Below are 12,999 nucleotides of genomic sequence, written 5' to 3' on the forward strand. Positions count from 1 at the left end.
TTGTAGTAGGCTTCCATCTTTTGTTTGTATTTGGCTTCTTGTATTGCCGCTTGATCTCGGGCTTCCTCTAGGAGTTGTAAATTCAACATGGTCTCTTGTTGATTTACTTCGGGATCCATGTTGACAATTCGTTGGGTTACAACTCCTATTTCAGCAGGGATTACGGCCTCGGATCCAAATACCAAGCTGTAAGGTGTTTTCTTGTGACTTGCTTTTTCGGTTGTTCTAATTGCCCATAAAACGCTAGGCAATTCTTCGAGCCAATTGCTTTCATATCTTCCCAATCTTGTTTTGATGCCTTCCACAATGCTTCTGTTGGTCCTTTCGACCTGGCCGTTTGACTGCGGGTAAGCCACTGAGCTAAAGATCTGGTTGATCATGTATTCCTTGCACCAAAGGCTGAAAGGTTTCTCGGCAAATTGCTTTCCATTATCGGTGACAATTACCCCCGGCAACCCATAGCGGCAGATGATATTTTCCCAAACGAAGTCTATGACTTGTTTTCCTGTGATCTTGGCAAGGGGTTTAACCTCTGGCCACTTGCTGAAGTAGTCGATTGCTACCAATAAGAACTTTACTCCCCCTTTGCTTGGAGGGAATGGCCCAACAATGTCCATTCCCCATTTATGGAATAGCCATGCCGAGGTTAGTGGAACAAGGTCATGTTTGGGACTTCTTGGAATTGGGGCATGAATTTGACAGGCATCACATTTCTTCAATTGTTCAACGGTGTCACGATGCATCGACGGCCAGAAATATCCAAGGTTCATGAGCTTTGCAACCACCGACCTAGCTCCAAAATGAGCTCCACATATTCCTTCATGTACTTCCTTAATCAAATACTTGCTTTGTTCGGGACCCACACATCTTAGCAAGGGTGCAAGGTAACCTTTTTTTGTAGAGGGTTTCTCCTTGCAACACATATTGTCTTGCTTTGATTTTAACCCTTTCGGCTTCTATTTGATCATTGGGTAGTTCATTATCTTGGAGGAATTTTTTGATGGGAGTCATCCAATTTGGATCTTCCTCGGCGACTACATCTTGTACTTCCAATTCATCAATCGATGGGGCCTTCAACACTTCAACCAACACCTTTTTCGTGAGGTGGGCGAATGTGAGGGATGCCAATTTGCTCAAGGCATCGGCCTTTTTGTTTTGGGACCTTGAAATTTGTTTAATGCTGCATGTTTGGAAGGTGTTCATTAACTCCTTGGACTTCTCTTTCTATCTTCTCATGTTGGGTTCTTTAGCGATATAGCTGTCGTTAACTTGGCTTGAGACTAGTAATGAATCTGTGAACACTTCAAGCTTCTGGACTTTCATTTCTTTGGCCAGTCTTAAACCAGCGATCAATGCCTCGTATTCAGCCTCGTTATTGGTGGTCTGAAAATTAAAACGGAGAGCATATGTGAATTCTAGCCCTTCAGGGTTGATTAGAACTAAACCAGCTCCTGACCCTTCAACGCTTGAAGCCCCATCAGTGAATAATTTCAGGCTTCAGGGTTGGAGGGTTCAGCGGTTGTGGTGTTTACTTCGTCAATTGTTTGGCTTGGGACTTCAACCAGGAAGTCAGCCAGAACCTGAGCTTTAATGGCTTTTCGTGGGACATAGGTGATGTTATGTTCACCTAGTTCCACTGCCCATTTTGCTAGCCTTCCCGAGTTCTCAGGTTTTTCAAGCACATTCTTGACAGGTTGATCAGTGACCACTTGTATAGGATGTGCTTGGAAGTATCTCCTAAGCCTTCTAGCTGTTTGAACCAGAGCTAGGGCAAGTTTTTCGAGGGGAGGGTATTTGGTTTCAGCTAATTTTAGAGTTTTGCTGAAAAAATAAACGGGTACCTGAGCCTTGTCTCTTTCAATGGTGAGAACTACACTGATGGCTTCATCGGCAATTGAAAGGTACACCGATATTACCTCCCCAGTTTCTGGTGCTGCAATATATGGTAGGGAAGCTAAGTGCTGCTTCATTTGATTGAAAGCTTCTTCAGCTTCATCGGTCCATTTGAAATCCTTCTTGTCTGAGCAGTTCTTGAGCGTTTTGTAGAAGGGTAGAGATCTTTCGGCTAATTTTGAGGTAAAACGCTTCAAGGCTGCAAGCTTCCCATTTAAGCTTTCAACCTCCTTCTTGGTTCTTGGTGGTTTAGCTTCGAGGACGGCTTTTACTTTGTTAGGGTTGGCCTTGATGCTTTGCTTTCCGACGATGTGACCCAAGAATTTTCCTTCCTCGAATCCGAACGAGCATTTCTCCGGATTGAGCTTCATGTTGACCTTTCTGAGGTTCTTGAAATTTTCTTGAATATCGTCAAGCATTTGGTGTTCTGTTTTGCTTTTAATCACCAAGTCATCAACGTACGCCTCCATGTTTTTGCCAATTTGGTTTTCGAAGGCCTTGTCAACGAGTCGCTGATAGGTGGCACCTGCATTTTTGAGGCCAAAAGGCATCTTTTGATAACAAAAGATACCTTTGTCCGTGTGAAAAGCTGTCTTTTCTTCATCCTCCTTCTTCATGAGGATTTGGTGATAACCTTTGTATGCATCAAGAAAGCATTTAAACGAATATCCTGTGAGGGAATCGACTTTGAGATCGATTTCCGGCAGTGGGTAACAATCTTTGGGACAAGCTTTGTTAAGATCTTTAAAATCTATGCACATTCTCCAAGAGTTGTCGGGTTTCTTGACCATGACCGGGTTTGCAACCCATGATTGGTACTTGACTTCTCGGAGAATGCCGGCCGACACAAGTTTTTCAACCTCTTGGCAAGCTGCCAGGCTTCTTTCGGGTGCCAGGCTTCTTTTCTTTTGGACCACCGGTTTGACATCCGGTGGTATTCTTAACTCATGTTCGGCAATGTTCCGGGGGATCCCAGTCATGTCTTCAGGACACCAAGCGAATACATCACTGTGATGTTTTAGCAGCTTTTCAAGGTATGAAAGGGTCTCCTGGGAAAGGTTTGGGTTGACCCTTATTCGTTGCTCAGGGTATTTAGGGTTTATGACCAACCCTTGCCTGTCTTCTTCACTGTTTGAGCTTTCACCCTCAATCATGTAAGCTTCCTGCGAGGGTTGAAGGGTTGCTATCCCTCTTTCAGTAGGGAATTTGACTGTGCCATGGCCAACAGACACTGCCATGTAAAATACACATTGTCCGGGCCTCCCTATGATTACGTCATAACTTGAGGGGATGTTGATAACCACAAAGGTTAATGATCGGGTTCTCTCATTCGATCCTTCGCTGAAACGAACATCAAGGGTTAGCTGCCCCAGAGGCTTGAGGGTTATATTGGCGATACCTTTTATGGAGGTTCCGGAAGGTTGAAGCCTTGAACGTTCTTCATTGCTTAAACGGTTGAAGAACTTTTCGAACATGATTTCAGTGGCTGCCCCAGTATCTATGTATGCTTTACATGTTTGTAGTGTTCCCACGGTGGCTTCTACCACAAGGGGACTGGGAAGTGGATCCTTCCTTGTTGGGGGGAAGCAGACACACTAAAGCTCCCAGGCTTCCAACCGCTGCTTCTTGTGAGGAACCTTTTCATCAGAGTATACCATATTGACTTCCTTTCCCTTGCCTTCAGCCATCTTGTCTCGAACTCCTTTTACCAAATGGGCGAGTTCTCCTGACTTAACAGCCTCTTCAATTCTCTTTTTTAGTTGGAAGCAATCGTTGGTGTGATGTCCCTTTTCTTCATGAAACTCACAGAATTGCGTGGAGTTCTCATTTTTTCTGCTTTTGGGGAGAGGCCTGGGAGGTCTAAAGTTTTGTTTGACTTTTTCTGTTGCCAGGATTTCTTGAGGGGTTTTGGTGAGGGGAGTGAAACTCATGCCTTTGTCTCTGCTTGAAGGGTTCCGACCTTCAGCCCTTCGAGAGTCTGAACCCTTTGGGCGCCTGTCATAGGAGTTGAAGTTTCCCCTCTTTCTGGCTGGACTATTGCTTCGCCAGCCAGACCCTCTTTTCCTTTGTTCCTTGATGTCTACAGCTTCCTCTCCCCGAATGTGGGCTTCGGCCCTTTCAAGGGCTTCTTCCAAGGTTTTGGGCAGAGATTTGTTGAAATCTCGTGTGAGGTATTTAGAGGTTATGGCATTCATAAAGCCAGCCACTCTCATTTTCTCGTCAGCCCCTACATAGGTCAGACCTTCCTTCTTGTATCGTTCAATGAATGCTCGAAGACTTTCATCATCACGTTGTTTTATCTGGAAGATTACTGTTGCGTCCTTGACATATCGCCTTTGTTGGGAGAAGTTTTCCAGAAAACCCCTGCTGAGATCGTCAAAGCTTCGAATGCTTTGAGCAGGTAGGTCGTTGAACCAGATTCTGGCGGATCCAACAAGAGTCTGCATGAACATTAGGCAACATTCAGCATTTGACCATTTTTCTATTCGAGCAGCACCAGTGAAGATCTGGAGGTGGTCCTCGGGATCTTCAGTCCCATCATACGTTCTGATGTGGGTTGGCATCTTGATTTTTGATTGAAAATCATAATCGGCTATCTGCCTTGAGAAGCATGAAAGGTTGCTTGGCTTATAGGGTTTAGCCAAGTTCTCTTCAGGCCTTGTATCCACATTGTTACTATTGCCATGATTCCCCTAAGTGGCTAGCACTTGATTAATGAAGTGTTGCCACGGGAAGTTGGCCATCATCTGGATCATCATATTGGGCATGAGGTGGAAGCCTTGAAGGCTTCCTGGACCAACTGAGCAGTTTATTGCAAGAGGGGTGCTAGTAACAGCACTTCGTGCTAAAGGGAGCACGGACAGAGCCTGCTCCCATGTGGTTGTTACAGAAGCTGGATAGCTTGTCACTGGGGACTGTAGGAGCTGGTCAAGTGTTAGCTCATATCCCAGAGGAGCACCACTAGTAATTGGTTGGGAAGAGAGGATAGGATGTACCGTAGGATTTGTCATAGTGGATAGATAAGGGTGAGGGTTTGAAGGGTTGCTGGGACCAGCCTCACTTCTTGTGGTAAAAGGTGGTAGGGGTGGTCCGGGAGACAGAGTTGGCTCAGGTTCGTCATAATCTAAACGAATCCTTATGCCCTTTTCCCTTTCTTTACTCACATGTTGGTTAAGAAGTGACCTTAACTCGAGGAAATTATTAGCGACCCCTCGGGGGTAAGTTCAACACGCGCCGGGGTGTCAGATACACCGACATTGAGGGATGGAGCCCCGGATCTGGATGGGGTTGGTGTGTTGAAGGTAAGGAACTCAAGTGTGCTCCCCGGAGTCGAGAAAGGTGTTGTTATAGTCGTATGAGCTTGGCCACCACCCGGGGTGGAAGTGTTAGGGATCTGGTTCACTTCTCCCGGAGATCCACTTTCTGACATGGTGACTTTGAGTGAAGAGAGCTACACTACTAGGTCTTTTTTGAGAAGAAATAGCGGCGTAGCCCCACGGTGGGCGCCAACTTGTTGATGCAACAAACACGAGACCAAAGATGGTAGCTGAGTCAGTTAGGCAAAAAGGTTGAAGGGTTCAACCTTGCCTAACGCAGGTCACGGGGTCCCCCCATGTTTGCAAAACGTGGAAGGAGGTTCACTAGTATGTAATTGTTGTTTCCTGAGAGTTCTTTCTCCGAGACGTGCTCGAATCCAGAAGTGAAAGCAAACAGAATGTGTGTGGTGGATGTGATAAGAAGTAACTTGAGAGTGAGCAAGTACTCCACGAATGACCAGAAATGAGGGAATCTCAACTGATCGAAGAATGTCTTTTAGGGTGAATGAGCTGTCTTCTTATAGGGGAAGACATCTCCTCAAATGGTATGTACACGACTAGTAGAACCTGTTTGCAGTGGAGGGTTTCCCCTTTTGGGGTTGAAGGCTTTTGTCCCCTGGATAATAGCATGTATTGTTCAGACCTGCTTTGCTTTTGCGAGCGTGGGTTGGTGAAGTGAGCTCGGATGTGATTGATTACTGTTCCCTCCTCGCTTTTCCCATTTCACAGCTTTTCAACCATTGAACCGTTTAACCCTTTAAGCACTTGCATGTTTAGGCACTTTATTTAGTCTTGGGCTACCCCCGTCATCACTCGGTAAAAGAATAATAAACCCAATATCTAAACCAAATTAAAACTTAGATTTTTCGGTTCTCAACCAACCGTAACAAATTAAAATGTGGTTTTCTATTGAGTTTTGGAACTTTGAGTATGTTTTTCGAAGAAAAAAAATCAAACTGAGAAAACTCCTTTAGAAAACCGAAATACAAACCACCAAACTCCCCTTAATTTGAACTCATAATTTGAACTTTCTTGGGATTTAATCATTAAAAATGTTGGTTACATCTTTTGGGAACTGATGTCGGGGATAGCCCGAGACCAAATAAAATGGCCAAGTATGTAAACACCTAAAAGGTTAAAAGGTTCAACGCTTGAAAAAGCTGAGGAGATGGAGTAAAGTAACACGGGAACAGTGAACAAGTCACATCCCCAAACAGTCTCACCAACCACAGCCGTAAAAGCAATGCAGGTCCACAAAATACACGCTATTATCCGGGGGTCAAAAGGCTTCAACCCCCGAAAGGGTAAGCCCCTCACTGCAAGCTGGTTCACTAGTCAAATGAATACTCCTTTTGGACATGTCTTCTCCTATATAATGACACTTCATTTACTAACAAAGACATCTCGGATCAGACTTGTTCTCTCAAACTCTGGTCCTTCACATCGTACATTCACTTCACTCAAAGTGTCCCTCGCGCACATTGACATTACGCTTATTCTTTCTGTTCCTCAATCCTTTTCTGAACAACACTTCAGAATTGGATCTTCAAACAAGAAACATAAACTAGTGAACCTCCTTCCACGTCTTGCAAACGTGGGGGGACCCCACGACCTGCGTTAGGCAAGGTTAAACCCTTTAACCCTTCTGCCTAACCACCCTTGCTACTATCCTCGGTCTATATTTTGTTGTCTCAACAAGTTGGCGCCCACCGTGGGGCTACGCCGCTATTTCTCCTCAAAAAGACCTAGTAGTGTAGCTCTTCTCTCTCAAAGTTGTCATGTCTGAAAGTGGATCCCCAGGTGAAGTGAACCAGGTACCAAACGCTTCAACTCCGGGTAGTAGTCAAGCCCATGTGACTATCCCAACTCCTTTTTCAACTCCGGGGAGCACACCCGAGTTTCTCACCTTTAACACTCCAACTCCTTCTAGATCTGGAGTTCCTTCCCCTAACGTCGGTGTCACGGACACCCCCACACGTATTGAACTCACCCCCGAGGGAGTTGCTAACAATTTTCTTGAGTTGAGGACCCTCCTCAACCAGTATGTGAACAAAGAAAAAGACAAGGGAGTAAGGATTCGTCTAGACTACGACGAACCTGAACCAACACTGTCTCCTGGACCTCCCATTCCACCTTTTGCAACCAGGAATGAGGCTGGCCCCAGTAACCCTTCAAACCCCGTTCCATATTTATCCACCATGACAAATCCTACAACATATCCCCTCTTTTCATCCCAACCAGTTACAAGTGGTGCTCCTCTGCTCCTACATTCCCCAGTAGCAAGCTTTCCAGCTTCAACCTCCACTTCGTGGGAACAAGCCCTGTCAGTGCTTCCATTAGCACGGAGTGCGGTAATGAGCATCCCCCTTGGAGTTAGCTGCCCGATCACATCCGGAAGCCTCCAAGGTTTCAACCCTATGTCCCAGATGATGACCCAGATGATGGCCAGTTTCCCATGGCAACACTTCATCAATCAAGTGTTGGCCGCTCAAGGGAACAACAATAGTAATAACAATATGGGTACAAGGGTCGAAGAAGACTTGGCTAAACCCTACAAGCCGAGTAACCTTTCATGCTTCTCACAGCAAATAACCGATTATGATTTTCAAACAAAGATCAAGATGCCGTCCCACATCAGAACGTACGACGGGTCTGAAGACCCAGAGGACCATCTTCAGATCTTTACCGGTGCAGCAAGGATAGAAAAATGGTCAAACGCTGAATGTTGTTTAATATTCATGCAAACCCTTATCGGATCTGCCAGAATCTGGTTCAATGATTTACCTGCTCGAAGCATTCGAAGCTTTGACGACCTTAGCAAGGGTTTTTTGGCCAACTTCTCCCAGCAAAGACGATATGTCAAAGATGCAACCGTTATTTTTCAAATAAAACAGCGAGACAATGAAAGTCTTTGTGAGTTTATTGAACGATACAAGAAGGAAGGTCTAACCTACGTAGGGGCAGATGAAAAAATAAGGGTAGCAGGTTTCATGAACGCTATCACCTCAAAATACCTCACAAGAGATTTCAACAAGTCCTTGCCTAAGACCTTGGAGAAGGCCCTTGAAAGAGCAGAAGCCCACATTCGGGGAGAGGAAGCGGTTGACATCAAGGAACAGAGGAAGAGAGGGTCTAGCTGGAGAAGTAATAGCCCAGTCAGAAAAAGAGGGAATTACAACTCCTATGACAGACGGCAAAAGGGTTCAGACCATCGAAGGTCTGAAGGACCAGGGAAAAAGGCATGAGTTTCACACCCCTCACAAAGACCCCTCAAGAAATCCTGGCAACCGAAGAAGTCAAACAGAACTTTAGACCTCCCAGGCCTCTCCCCAAAAGTAGAAAAAATGAGAACTCCACGCAGTTCTGCGAATTTCATGAAGAAAAGGGACATCACACCAACGATTGCTTCCAACTAAAGAAAAGAATTGAAGAGGCTGTTAAGTCAGGTGAACTCGCCCATTTGGTAAAAGGGGTTCGAGACAAGATGGCTGAAGGCAAAGGAAAGGAAGTCAATATGGTAAACTCTGATGAAAAGGTTCCTCATAAGAGGCAGCGGTTGGAAGCTTGGGAGCTTCAATGTGTTTGCTTTCCCCCAGCTGAAAAAGGGCCCCTTTCAAGCCCTCTCGTTGTAGAAGCTACCATTGGAACGTTGGAAACACATAGGGCATACATAGACACTGGAGCAGCCACTGAGATCATGTTCGAGAAATTTTTCAACCGCTTAAGCAATGAAGAACGCTCAAGGCTTCAACCCTCTGGAACCTCCATAAAAGGTATCGCCGATATACCCCTCAAGCCTTTAGGGCAACTGACACTAGATGTTTGCCTCAGTGAAGGTCAGAAGAAAAGAATCCAGCCACTTACCTTCGTAGTCCTCAACATACCTTCGAACTATGATGTAATCATAGGAAGGCCAGGGCAATGTGCCTTCTTTATGGCAGTGTCCGTCGGGCATGGCACGACAAAATTCCCAACTGAAAGAGGGGTAACAACCCTTCAACCCTCCCAAGAAGCCTACATGATCGAAGGTGAAAGTCCCAGAAGTGAAGAAGACAAGCAAAGGCTTATCATAAACCCTGAGTACCCTGAACAAAGAATAAGGGTCAACCCAAACCTTTTCACAAGAAACTCTCTCCTATTTGGAAAAGTTATTGACACATTACAGCGATGTCTTCGCTTGGTGTCCGGAAGATATGTCAGGAATCCCTCGAAGCATTGCTGAACATGAGTTGAGGATACCTCCTGATGTCAAACCTGTTGTACAAAAGAAAAGGAGCTTAGCACCAGAAAGAAGCCTGGCTGCTTGTCAGGAGGTTGAGAAGCTCGTCTCAGCTGGCATTCTCCGAGAAGTCAAGTACCAATCATGGGTTGCAAACCCAGTCATGGTCAAAAAACCTGATAACTCCTGGAGAATGTGCATAGACTTCAAAGATCTCAACAAAGCTTGTCCTAAGGACTGCTACCCACTACCAGAAATTGACCTTAAGGTTGACTCGCTCACCGGTTACCCTTTCAAATGCTTTCTTGATGCTTACAAAGGGTATCGCCAAATACTCATGAAAGAAGAAGATGAAGAAAAGACGGCATTCCACACCGATAAAGGAATCTTCTGTTACAAGAAGATGCCTTTTGGACTAAAAAACGCCGGTGCAACTGTCACACCCCGGCCGCGTGTAACGTGCAACCGCGGCGGAAACGCCGGGGAGTGTTGTGGACAGAATTAATTGTTTCATAACCATGGCATACAAAGTTGTATTTTATTTATAAACAAGAGTGTTATATTGTCTTAAACAGGAAAACAAAGAGTTCGTGACATAATTAAACTAGTCTATCTTCATTTTTATTCTCTAAGGCACAGGTTCGCCCTAGTGTCATGATCATCATCCTATGGAATAGCTCCTGAAAACACATGTGAAAGTAGGTACGTCAGCATAAAAATGCCTGTGAGATACATAGGTTTTGTAAAAATGGGATTCATGACTTGAGTTTAAAGAAATGTTTAATAACAGTCAGTCATGAACCTTGTAATTTGTCTTGCTTTGTAAACCTTTTGAAAAACGATAATATCAGATGATATGTATAGATAAGTGTAAGGTTAAACGAGTAACCAAGTAAAATGAGTTGAATAAGATAAGTTGTTTGTAAAAATAATGTCTTGTGAAGAGTATGTTATTTGTGTAAAATGTAATGTGTCTAAACTGAAATGACTTAGATAACGCCACGATATGTAATATTATACAAGCATTTATATATAGGAAGTACCAGCGGCGTATCCACCATGTTTGTATCATATTACATACGCCACGTTACTCCAACCATTTACCCAAACCGACCACCATGTAAATTGTTCATGTATAAATCAATTGTCAAGTGTTATTGTGTAAACCATATCGAAATGTCTATGTTCAATGTAAACCACCAAGTATGTATATCAATGTCAAAATGTTTATGTTTAATGTAGATCATGTAATGTGTACCCAAAATATATCTTGTATGGTAAGTGAGATGTATCAACTAACCATATGTAAAATGCACAAAACAAGGTGTTGAAGTAAAACATAGTTTAAATCAACGTTATGTTTTGTGGAACAATGCATGCTCTACTGATATGAACATTTATGCGGTATTGTGAAATATGCATACATCCAAGCCTTGAGACTGTGGCGATAAACCCTTAAACAAATCAAAGGTTTATCTAAGTTATGTATATCGAATTCAGTCATTCCTTCCAATCCAAACAAACCCAGGATTTCAGGAACGGGAGTTGTCAATTCCTATGGTACCACTACCTACTAACGAACGGCGTAGCTAATGTTAATGAATGTATTGTTCCATGTTAAACAAACCAAATGTGATACCAAAATGAAGGCATGTGATGTAAGCAATTGTACTAAGTATGCACACAATGGGCATAAATAGCATGAAATGTAATGTGAACCAATGTACTAAGTACGCACACAATGGGCATACATAGCATGAAATGTAATGTAAAGCAATGTACTAAGTACGCACACAATGGGCATACATAGCATGAAATGTAATGTAATGTAAAACAATGTACTAAGTACGCACACAATGGGCATACATAGCATGAAATGTAAGGTAAAACAATGTACTAAGTACGCACACAATGGGCATACATAGTATGAAATGTAATGTAAAACAATGTACGATAATGTACTAACGAACATAGCAAGCATATGATGTGAAAGCATGGAAAGTATGAAGGTAACAAGTAGGCACATGTGTTTCACCCCAAAACAGTTTGGAAAACAGTAAAAGAGGGGTTCAATGTACTCACCTGAGATTGCTTTGAATTCCTTGTGTAATAATCACACAATGCTAGAGATCACGGGATATCAAACGGCACCTAATAGGTAGCTATATTAATATACCGGACCAAAATCGGAAGGATCGGATAGTATGCGGGTTCGTAAACCAAACGAGTATGGAGACTCGTGAAATATGGTTTAACAAAGCCTACATACTAAAAATGAAACCTATCCTATGTGCTTGCGACCCATTACGACCCGTTTAGGTAGCTTATGCTACCTTAACGCATCGTTCGCGTATAACGCGTTTGGAACGCCTAACATCGTGGCCATAAGGTATAACCTCGGAAGGTTATAGCTATGGTCACCTAATATGTTTGGTCGGATCCTAATGATCGACCAAATGGGTCGGGTTTGAAAGTATAAGCGATGGTTTAGATCGCTTACCTTACGACCCTATATATGCACTAAACTAAAACTGACGAGCTAAGCATGTTAGAACATGCTTAACTAAGTATAGAAAACAGGTTTGGCATCAAAACAAACGGCTTTGATGCTCACGAGTAGTTTGGTTACAAAATACGCAAAAATGCGCATTTTGGCCGAAACTACGACTCGTCACTGAGCCTAGATAACGTGGTAATCAGTAGGTATAGTCACTACAGACTATAACCATCGTGATCACGCTCACGTTATGAAGTTCCAACGAACTTCGCATCGACCATAAACTGGTCAATGCAGAAAGTCAAACATAGTTCGACTTTCGGACTCGAAAAGCGATAAAACAACGAAGGAACACTTACAAAGGGTCCCCGAAAGAAAATCTTGATCAAAGAAACTCAGGTATGAAGCAATACTTCAACTTAGAGCTTTTAGATCAGATTCTTGTGGGTTTTTGCAAGAATGGGGGGGGGGGTATTTATAGGAAAAGCATAACCGTTAGGATCGTTTCTCGAATATCGTGCCATGATCTTGTCCATACACTTGTTGTAATACTTATGGAGCATCAGTTTTGCCCCTAATTGGCCTGAAGAGGCAAGTGCATTTTGACCTTTCACTAACTTGAAGAGGCAACAACATTTAAAACTGAATCTGCTGTTCTGGGGACATCTTACGGACCGTAAGCAAAGGTCCATACGGACCGTAAGGACCTTGCAGGTCAGCAACTTTCAAAATTGGCAGTTTTGGTCCCTGCAGCCCCAAAACTTGGTATTTGATGCATTTTTGACACGTTTAAGCCCCGTTAACCCCATTTCAAAGCTCTAAAATGAAGTTAAAGTATAGGGAACTTAAAATGTGCTCAAAAATATCTCGGATGTCGGTTCGTTTGGCCGTACGGTCGCGATGTTCGGTTAATTACGACGGAATGCGCATAAGCGCGAAAAATGATCCAATTGACGCGACGAATGGATTTTTCTCATGCCATACACTAAGGCATAATATAAGGATGCTTACATAAATTTTTGGATGTCCGGATGTATTCAGAACGTAAGTTATGCGCGAAAGTGCAAACTTGT

This window comes from Helianthus annuus, chromosome 16 (genome assembly GCF_002127325.2).
Source record: "Helianthus annuus cultivar XRQ/B chromosome 16, HanXRQr2.0-SUNRISE, whole genome shotgun sequence".
NCBI classification, from domain to species: domain Eukaryota; kingdom Viridiplantae; phylum Streptophyta; class Magnoliopsida; order Asterales; family Asteraceae; genus Helianthus; species Helianthus annuus.